A 10,087-nucleotide genomic window follows, 5' to 3' on the forward strand; every position below is an offset into this window, starting at 1 on the left:
TGCAAAAGGGATTGGGTTCTTTATTTGATTCTTAGCTTAGTCATTATTGGTGTATAGCAGTGCTACTGATTTGTATACGCTGATTTTGTAATCTGAAACTTTGCTGCTAGGAGCCTTTTGGATGAGACTTTAGGGTTTTCTAGATATACAACCATATCACTGGCAAACAGTGAGAGCTTGACTCCCTCTTTTCCAATTTGAATGCTCTTTGTTTCTTTCTCTTGTCCTGTTGCTCTGGCTAGGACTACCAGTACTACATTGAATAGAAATGGTGAAAGTGGGCATCCTTGTCTTGTTCTAGCTCTGAGGGGTAATGCTTTCAACCTTTCCCCCATTCAGTACAATGTTGGCTGTGGGTTTGTCATATGTGGCTTTCATTACTTTGAGGTAAGTCCCTCCTGTGCTTATTTTGTTGAGGGATTTTATCATAAAGGGTTGCTAGATTTTATCAAATGTTTTTTTCTGTATCTATTGAAATGGTCATATGGTTTTTGTTTTTAATTCTGCTTATGTGGTATATCACATTTATTGACTTGCATATGTTAAACAATCCCCGAATCTCTAGGATGAAACCCTGTTGATCGTGATGTTTTTTTTTTTTTTTTTTTTTTTTTTTTTGATGTGCTGTTGGATTCAGCCAGCTAGCATTTTGTTGAGGATTTTTGCATCTATGTTCATCAGGGATATTGGTCTGTAGTTTTCTTTTTTTGTTATGTTCTTTCCTGGTTTGGTACTAGGGTGATATTGCCTTCATAGAATTATTTTGAAAGAATTTCCTCTTTCTATATCTTTTGGAATAGTTTCAGTATGATTGGTACCAATTCTTTGAATGTCTGGTAGAATTCAGTTGTGAATCCATCTAGTCTTCGGCTTCTTTTTGTTGGCAAATTGTTTGTTAGTGATTCAACCTCACTCTTGTTGTTGGTTTGTTCAGGGTTTCTATTTCTTCCTAATTTGATCTAGGAGGGTTGTATGTTTCCAGGAATTTATCCATTTCCTCTAGATTTTCTGCTTTGTGTGCATAAAGGAGTTTATAGTAGCCTTGAATGATCTTGTGAATTTCTGTGGTATTGGTTGTAATATCTCCAGTTTCATTTCTAATTGATCTTATTTGGATTACATCCTTTCTTTTTGTGGTTAATCTTGCCAGTGGTCTATCAATTTTGTTTCTCCTTTCAAAGAACCAGCTTTTTGTTTCATTTAACTTTTGTATTTTTTTAATGATTTCATTTAGTTCTGCTCTAATCTTGGTTATTTTGTTCTTCCTCTGGCTTTGGGTTTAGTTTTTTCTTGTTTCTCTAGTTCCTTGAGGAGTGATATGCAGTTGTCAATTTATGCTCTTTAAGACTTTTTGATGTAGGTGTTTAATGTTATGAGCTTTCCTCTTAGCACTGCTTTTGCTGTATCACAGATGTTTTGATAACTTGTGTCAATATTATCATTCATTTCAAATAATTTTTAAATTTTCTTTTTTTTTCTTTTTTTGACAGAGTCTTGCTCTGTCACTAGGCTGGACTGCGGTGGCATGATCTCGGCTCACTGCAACCTCTGCCTCCCGAGTTCAAGCAATTCTCCTGCCTCAGCCTCTGGAGTAGCTGGGACTACAGGCACACACCACCACACCTGGCTAATTTTTTGTATTTTTAGTAGAGATGGGGTTTCACCAAGCTGGCCAGACTGGTCTCAATGTCCTGACCTCATGATCCTCCCACCTCGGCCTCCAAAAGTGCTGGGATTACAGGCATGAGCCACCGTGCCTGGCCAATTTTTAAATTTTCATCTTGGTTTCCTTGCTAACCCAAAAATCATTCAAGAGCAGAGTATTTAATTTCCATGTATCTTTATAGTTTTGAGGACTCCTTTTAGAGTTGATTTTCAGTTTGAGTCTACTGTGATCTAAGAAGATACTTGACATGATTTGAATTTTCTTAAATTGATTGAGACTTGTTTTGTGGCCTATCATATGATCTATCTTGAAGAATGTTGATGTGCTGATGAGAAAAATGTATATCCTACCACTGTTGGAAAGAATGTTCTACAACTATCTATTAATTCCATTTGTTCTGGGGTATTGTTTAAGTTCATTGTTTCTTTGTTGACTTTCTCCCTTGATTAGCAGTCTAGTGCTGTCAGTGGAGTATTGAAGTCCCCAGCTATTATTGTGTTGCTGTCTATCTGATTTCTTAGGTCTAGTAGTAATTGTTCTATAAATCTGGGAGCTCCAGTATTAGATGCATATAAATTTAGGATTGTAATAACTTCTTGTTGGACTGATCCTTTTATCATTATATAATGTCCTTCTTTGTCTTTTTTTTTAACAGTTGCTGCTTTAAAGTCCATTTTGTCTGATACAAGAATAACTGCTCTTGCTCATTTTTGGTTTCCATTTACATGGAATATCTTTTTCCACCCCTTTAACTTGAGTTTATATGAATCTTTATGTGTCAGGTGCATCTCTTGAAGACAACAGATATTTGGTTATTGTTTTTTTTTTTCTATTCATTCTGCCATTCTGTATCTTTTAAGTGGATTATTTAAGCCATTTACATTCAATGTTAATATCAGGATGTGAGGTACTATTCTATTCATCATACTAGCTGTTACCTAGATACTTTGTTTTTTTCATTGTGTTATTGTTTTATAGACTTTGTGAGTTGTATGCTTTCAGAAGGTTCTATTTTGGTGTATATCTAGCTTTTGTGTCAAGATTTAGAACTTTTTTTGCATTTCTTGTAGTTCTGGTTTGGTAGTTACAAATTTCCTCAACATTTGTTTCTCTGAAAAAGACTTTATTTCTTCTTCATTAGTGAAGCTTTCCTGGATACAACAGTCTTAGCTGAGAATTATTCTGTTTAGGGAGGCCAAAGATAGGACCCAATCCCATCTAGCTTGTAAGGTTTCTGCTGAAGGCTGATGTTAGTCTGATAGGTTTGTCTTTATAGGTTACCTGATGCTTTTATCTCACAATTCTTTGAATTCTTTCCTTCATGTTGACTTTAGGTAACCTGATGATTATGTGCCTTGGTAGTTATCTTTTTGTAATGAATTTCCCAGGAGTTCTTTAAGCTTCTTGTATTTGGATATATAAATCTCTAGCAAGGTCCATACTACCTAGTAGTATCTACAGGCTCAATGCAATACTCAACAAAATACCAATGATATCCTTCACAGAAGTAGAAAAAAAAAACCTAAAATTTATATGGAACTACAAAATACACAGAGTAGCCACAGACATCTTTGAGGAAAAAAATGAAACTGGAGAAATCACATTGTCTGCCTTCAAATTATACTACAGAGCTATAAGAACAAAAACATCATTGTACTGGTATGAAAATAGGCACAAAGACCAATGGTATGGAAGAAAATTACCCATAAATAAATCTGGGTAAACTCAGTTTTGACAAAAGTGCCAGGAGCATACATTGGAGAATGGAGAATATCTTCAATAAATGGTTCTGAGAAAACTGGATGTCCATAGGCAGAAGAATGAAACTAGACAGCTATCTCTTGCCATATACAAAAATCAAATCAAAATGGATCAAAGACTTAAATAGAAGACCTCAAACTAAGAAACCACTAAAATAAACATTGAGGAAACTTTCCAGGACATTGGCCTTGGCTAAGATTTCTTGAGTAATACCCCACAAGCACAGGCAACCAATGAAAAAATGGACAAATGTGATCACAGTAACTTAAAAAGCTTTTGCACAGCAAAAGAAACAATCAACAAAGTGAAGATACAACCTACAGAATGGGAGAAAATATTTGTAAACTATCAATCTGTCAACGGATTAATAACCCAATAAGAAAAATTAATAACTCAATAGGAAAAAAATCTAAAAATCCAATGAAAAAATAGGCAAAAAATCTGAATAGACATTTCTCAAAAGCTGTACAAATGGCAAACAGGTATATGAAAATGTGCTCAACATTATTGATCACCAGAGAAATGCAAGTCAAACTATAATGTGATATCATTTCACCCCAGTTACAACGGTTTTTATCTGTGAGATATCTGCACTCCCATGTTTATTGTAGAACTATTCACAATAGCCAAGATTTGGAAAGACCTAAGCGTCTATCAACAGAGAAATGGTTAAAGAAAATGTGGTATGGCTGGGCGTGGTGGCTCAAGCCTGTAATCCCAGCACTTTGGGAGGCCAAGGCAGGCGGATCACGAGGTCAGGAGATCAAGACCATCCTGGCTAACATGGTGAAACCCCGTCTCTACTAAAAACACAAAAAATTAGCCGGGCGTGTTGGCGGGCGCCTCTACTCCCAGCTACTCGGGAGGCTGAGGCAGGAGAATGGCGTGAACCCAGGAGGTGGAGGTTGCAGCGAGCTGAGATCGCGCCACTGCACTCCAGCCTGGGGGACAGAGAAAGACTTCGTCTCAAAAAAAAAAAAAAAAAAGAAAATGTGGTACAGATACACATTGGTGTACTATTCAGGCATAAAAAAGAATGAGATCCTGTCATTTGCAACAACATGAATGGAACTGGAAGATATTGTGTTACATGAAATGAGCCAGGAACATAAAGACAAACTTCGCATATTCTCATTCATTTGTGGGAGCTAAAAATAAAAAACAATGGAACTCATAGACATAGAGAGTAGGTGGATGGTTACTAGAGGCTAGGAAGATTAGTAGCAAGGGGGAGAAGAGAGGATGGTTAATGGGTACAAAAATATAGTTAGATAGAATGAATAAGATCTAGTATTTTATATCACAACAGAGTGACTATAGTCAAAAATAATTAATAGTACATTTAAAAATAACTAAAAGAGTATAATTGGAATGTTTGTAACGCAAAGAAATGATAAATGCTTCAGGATGGATGGATACCCCATTTACCTTGATATGACCATTACACATATTGCATGCCTGTATCAAAATATCTCATGTATCCCATAAATATATACACATATATTATGTACTCATAAAACTAAAAATAAAAATATGCTGGGTGTGGTGGCTCTTGCCTGTAATTTCAGCACTTTTGGAGGCTGAGACAGGTGGATAGCCTGAGGTCACAAGTTCGAGACCAGCCTGACCAACATGGAGAAACCCCATCTATACTAAAAACACAAAATTAACTAGGCATGGTGGCACATGGCTGTAATCCAAGCTACTTGGGAGGCTGAAATAGGAGAATCACTTGAACCTGGGAGGCGAAGGTTGCAATGAGCCAAGATCGTGCCATCTCACTCCAGCCTGGGCAACAAGAGCAAAACTCTGTTTCCAAAAATGAAAATAACAAAACAAATTGCAAAGAAAGAAAATAAGCTCTAGCAGAAGGATGCCCATGGGCACCCCACTACCATGCCACCACTAGCACAAACATATATGCAGATGCCACCACCCCACTCCCATCAATGTCCCACCACAACCAACACATGTGCACCCTGCACACTGCCACAGCTGCTGGCACACGTTCCCACACCCCTTCAAAACACTTTGGTTGGTACCTCCAATCAGACTATTGGAGTCAGTAGAGAAGAACCACCTCAGCCCCTTCAGCACAACAGGTTTCTAACCTCAAGGGGCCAGAGAACAAAGCTGTGGGCCCAGCATCAGCCCCCACAGGGACAGAGCACACAACCCATGAGTTCTCAGATAAGCCTTGGCTCCCTGAAATCTTCCAGAATCCATGCCAGTTGACTGAACCCACCTTACACCACAATCAAACCCCCAAGCTAAGATCACACTACTGCACTCCAACCTGGGCAACAGAGACAGACCCTGTCTCAAAAAATAAAAAATAAATAAAAGAACAGCAACCCACACAAATAAGAAAGAACCAGTGCAAGAACTCTGGCAACTGAAAAAGCCAGAGGGTCTTTTTACCTCCAAACAACTGCACTAGATTCCCAGCAATTGCTGTTAACCAAGCTGAAATAGCTGAAATGACACAGAATTTAGAATATGAATAGCAGTGAAGATCATCGATATCCACGAGAGAGCTGAAACCCAATCCAAGGAATCTAAGGAATACAATAAAACAAAAAGGGAGCTGAAAGACAAAATGGTCATTGTAAGAGAAAGATCCAAACTCATCTAATAGAGCTGAAAAGGCACACTATGAGAATTTTATAATACAATTGCAAGTATTAACAGCAGTGTAGACCAAATTGAGAAAAGAATCTCAGAGTTTGAAGATTGGTTCACCAAATTAACTCAATCAGACATAAATAAAGAAAAAAGAATAAACACAATGTGTGATTAAGTATATAGACCAAACATATGACTCACTGATATCCCTGAAAGACAGGGAGAGAAAGCAAAAACTTGGAAACATATTTGAGAATATCGTCCATGAAAATTTCTCCAACCTTGCTAGAAAGGTCAATACTCAAATTCAAGAAATGCAGAGAACCCCTGCAAGATACTATACAAGACAACCATCCTGAAGACACATGGTAATCAGATTCTCCAAGGTCAAAGAAAAAAATATTAATCAACTGGAGAAAAGAAGCAGGTCACCTACAAAGTGAACTCCATCAGGCTAACAGGGTACTTTTTAGCAGAAACCCTACAGGTCAAAAGAGATTGAGGGCATGTATTAAGCATTCTTAAAGAAAAAGACTCCAACCAAGAATTACATATCCAGACAAACTAAGCTTTTTAAGTGAAGGAGAAATAAAATCCTTTCAGACAAACAAATGCTAGAGGAATTCATAATCACCAGACTTGCCTTACAAGAGGTTCTAAAGGGAGTGCAAAATATGGAAACAAAGGACTGTTACCAGCCACCACCAAAAAAAACACCAGTACATAGACCACTGACACTATAAAACCATCACACACTCAAGTCTGCAGAATAATCAGCTAACAACATAATGACAAGATCAGATCCACACATATCCACATTAACCTTGAATGTAAATGATATAAATGTCCCAATTAACAGACACAGTGTAGCAAGTTGGATAAAGAAGCAAGACCCAACTGTATGCTCTTTTCAAGAGACCCGTTTCATATGCAATAACACCTACAGACTTAAAGTAAAGGGATGAAGAAAAATCTACCAAACAAACACAAAACAAACAAGCAAAAAAGTAGGGGTTGTTATTTCTAATTTCAGACAAAACAGACGTTAAAGCAACAATGATTAAAAAAAAAACAAAGGCCATTACAGAATGGTAAAGGTTTCAATACAACCAAAAGCCCTAAATAATCTAAATATATATGCACCCAACACAGAAGCACCCAGATTCATAAAGCAAGTTCTTAGAGACTTTTAAAGATACTTAGACTCCCACACAATAATAGTGGAGATGTCAAAACCCCACTGACAGTATTAGACAGATTATTGAGGCAGAAAATTAACAAAGATAGTCAGGATTGGAACTCAGCACTGGATTTAATGTACCTGACAGACATCTACAGAACTCTCCACCCAAAAATAACAGAATATACATTCTTTTCATTGACAAATGGCACATACTCAAAAACTGACCACACAACTAGCCATAAAACAATCCTCAGCATATTCAAATAAACCAAAAGCAACCAACCACACTCTCAGACCACAGAATAAAAGAAGATAAATCAATAAGAAGAAGATCATTCAAAACCATACAATTACATAGAAATTAAACAACCTGTTCCTGAGTGGCATCAGGGCAGACAATAAAATTAACGCAGAAATCAAGAAATCCTTTTAAACTAATGAGAACAAAGATACAACATACCAGAATCTCCAGGACACAGGCAAAGCGGTTTAAGAAGAAAGTTTATAGTGCTAAATACCCACATCAAAATGTTAGAAAGATCTCGAGTTAACAACCTAACATTATACCTAGAGGAACTAGAAAAACAAGAGTAAACCAACCCCAAAGTCAACAGCAGACACGAAATAACCAAAATCAGAGTTGAACTGAATGAATCCAAGATGTGAAAAACCACACAAAAAAATCAGCAAAACTTGAAATTGGTTATTCGAGAGAATAATTAAGATTGATAGGATGCCAGCTAGATTAACAAAGAAAGAGAGAGAAGATACAAATAAACACAATCAAAAATGACAAAAGGGATGTTATCACTGATCTCTCAGAAACACAAAAGAAAAAAACCTCTCAAAGACTATTACAAACACCTCTATGCACACAGAGTAGAAAATGTACAAGAAATGCATAAATTTCTGGAAACATACAATCTTCCAAGATTGAACTGAGAAGAAATTCAAACCCTAAACAGACCAATAATGAGTTTCAAAATTTAATCAGTAATAAAAAGCTTACCAACCAGAGAAAGCCCAGAACCAGATGGATTCACAGCCAAATGCTACCAGACATGGAAAAAAGTGCTGATACCATTCCTACAGAAACTATTTCAAGAAATTGAGGAGGACAGACTCTTCCCTAATTCATGCTATAGGCCAGCATCATTCTAATATCAAAACCTGGCAGAGACAACACAAAAAGAAAACTTCAGGCCAATATCCCTGATGAACATCAGCGCAAAAATTCTCAACAAAATACCAGCAATCTGAATACAGCAGCACATCAAAAAGCTAACCCACCATGATCAAATAGGCTTTAATGCTGAGATGCAAGGTTGGTTCAACATATGCAAATCAATAAATGTGATTCAACACAAAAACAGAACTAAAATCAAAAACTACAAGATCATCTCAATAGAGGCAGAAAAGGCTTTTGATAAAATTCAACATTCCTTCACTTTAAAAACACTCAATGGCTGGGTGCAGTGGCTCAGGCCTGTAATCCCAGCACTTTGGGAGGCCGAGGTGGGCAGATCATGAGGTCAGGAGATCGAGACCATCCTGGCTAACACGGTGAAACCCCATCTCTACTAAAATATACAAAAAAATTAGCCAGGCGTGGTGGCGGGCGCCTGTAGTCCTAGCTACTCGGGAGCCTGAGGCAGGAGAATGGCATGAACCTGGGAGGCGGAGCTTGCAGCGAGCCGAGATCGTGCCACTGCACTCCAGCCTGGGCGACAGAGCGAGACTCCATCTCAAAAAAAAAAAAAAAAAAAAAATACTCAACAAACTAGATATTGAAAGAACATACCTCAAATTAATAAAAGCCATCTATTACAAACCCACAGCCAACATCATACTGAATAGGTAAAAGCTGGAAGCTTTCCTCTTGGAAACTTAAACTAGACAAGGATGCCCACTCTCACCCCTCCTAATCAACACAGTTGACTTCCAGTAAACTGGAAATCCTAGCCAGAGCAATCAGGCAAGAGAAGGAAATAAAAGGTCTCAAAATGTGAAGATAAAAAGTAAAACTATCTGTTTGCAAACAATATGATTTTATGTCTATAAAATCTCACAGTCTCTGCCCTAAAGCTTTTAGATCTAATAAGCAACTTCAGGAAGGTTTTGGGATACAAAATCAATGTAATCAGTAGCCTTTCTATACACCAACAACATCCAAGATGAATGCCAAATCAAGAATGCAATCCTGTTCACAATAGCCACACAAAAAATAAAGTACCAAGAAATATATCTAACCAGGAACATGAAAGATCTTTACGAGATTTAGAAAACAATACCAAAAGAAATCAGATATGACACAACCAAACAGAAAAACATTCCACGATCATAGATAGGAAGAATCAATATTGCTTAAATGGCATACAGCCTAAAGCAGTTTATAGATTCAATGTTATTTCTATAAAATTACCAATGACATTCTTCACTAATACTCTAATGGTATTCTAAACAGAATTAGAAAAAAAAACTTTTGTGAAATTCACTTGGAACCAAAAAAGGGCCTAAAGAGCCAAAGCTATCCTAAGCAAAAAAATAAAAATAAAATAAAATAAATAAAAAATTAAAAGCTGGAGGCATCACATTATCTGACTTCAAACTATACTACATGGCTACAGTAACTAAAACAGCATAATATTGGTACAAAAATAGACACAGACCAATGAAACAGACTAGAGAGTCCCAAAATAAAGCCACACACCTACAACCATCTGATCTTCAACAAAGTTAACAAAAACAAGCAATGGGCAAAGGACTCCCTATTTAATAAATGTTGCTGGGGTAACTGGCAAGCCATATGCAGAAGATTGAGACTGGATGCCTTCGTTACATCATATATAAAA

This window comes from Nomascus leucogenys, chromosome 12 (genome assembly GCF_006542625.1).
Source record: "Nomascus leucogenys isolate Asia chromosome 12, Asia_NLE_v1, whole genome shotgun sequence".
Classification (NCBI taxonomy): Eukaryota; Metazoa; Chordata; class Mammalia; order Primates; family Hylobatidae; genus Nomascus; species Nomascus leucogenys.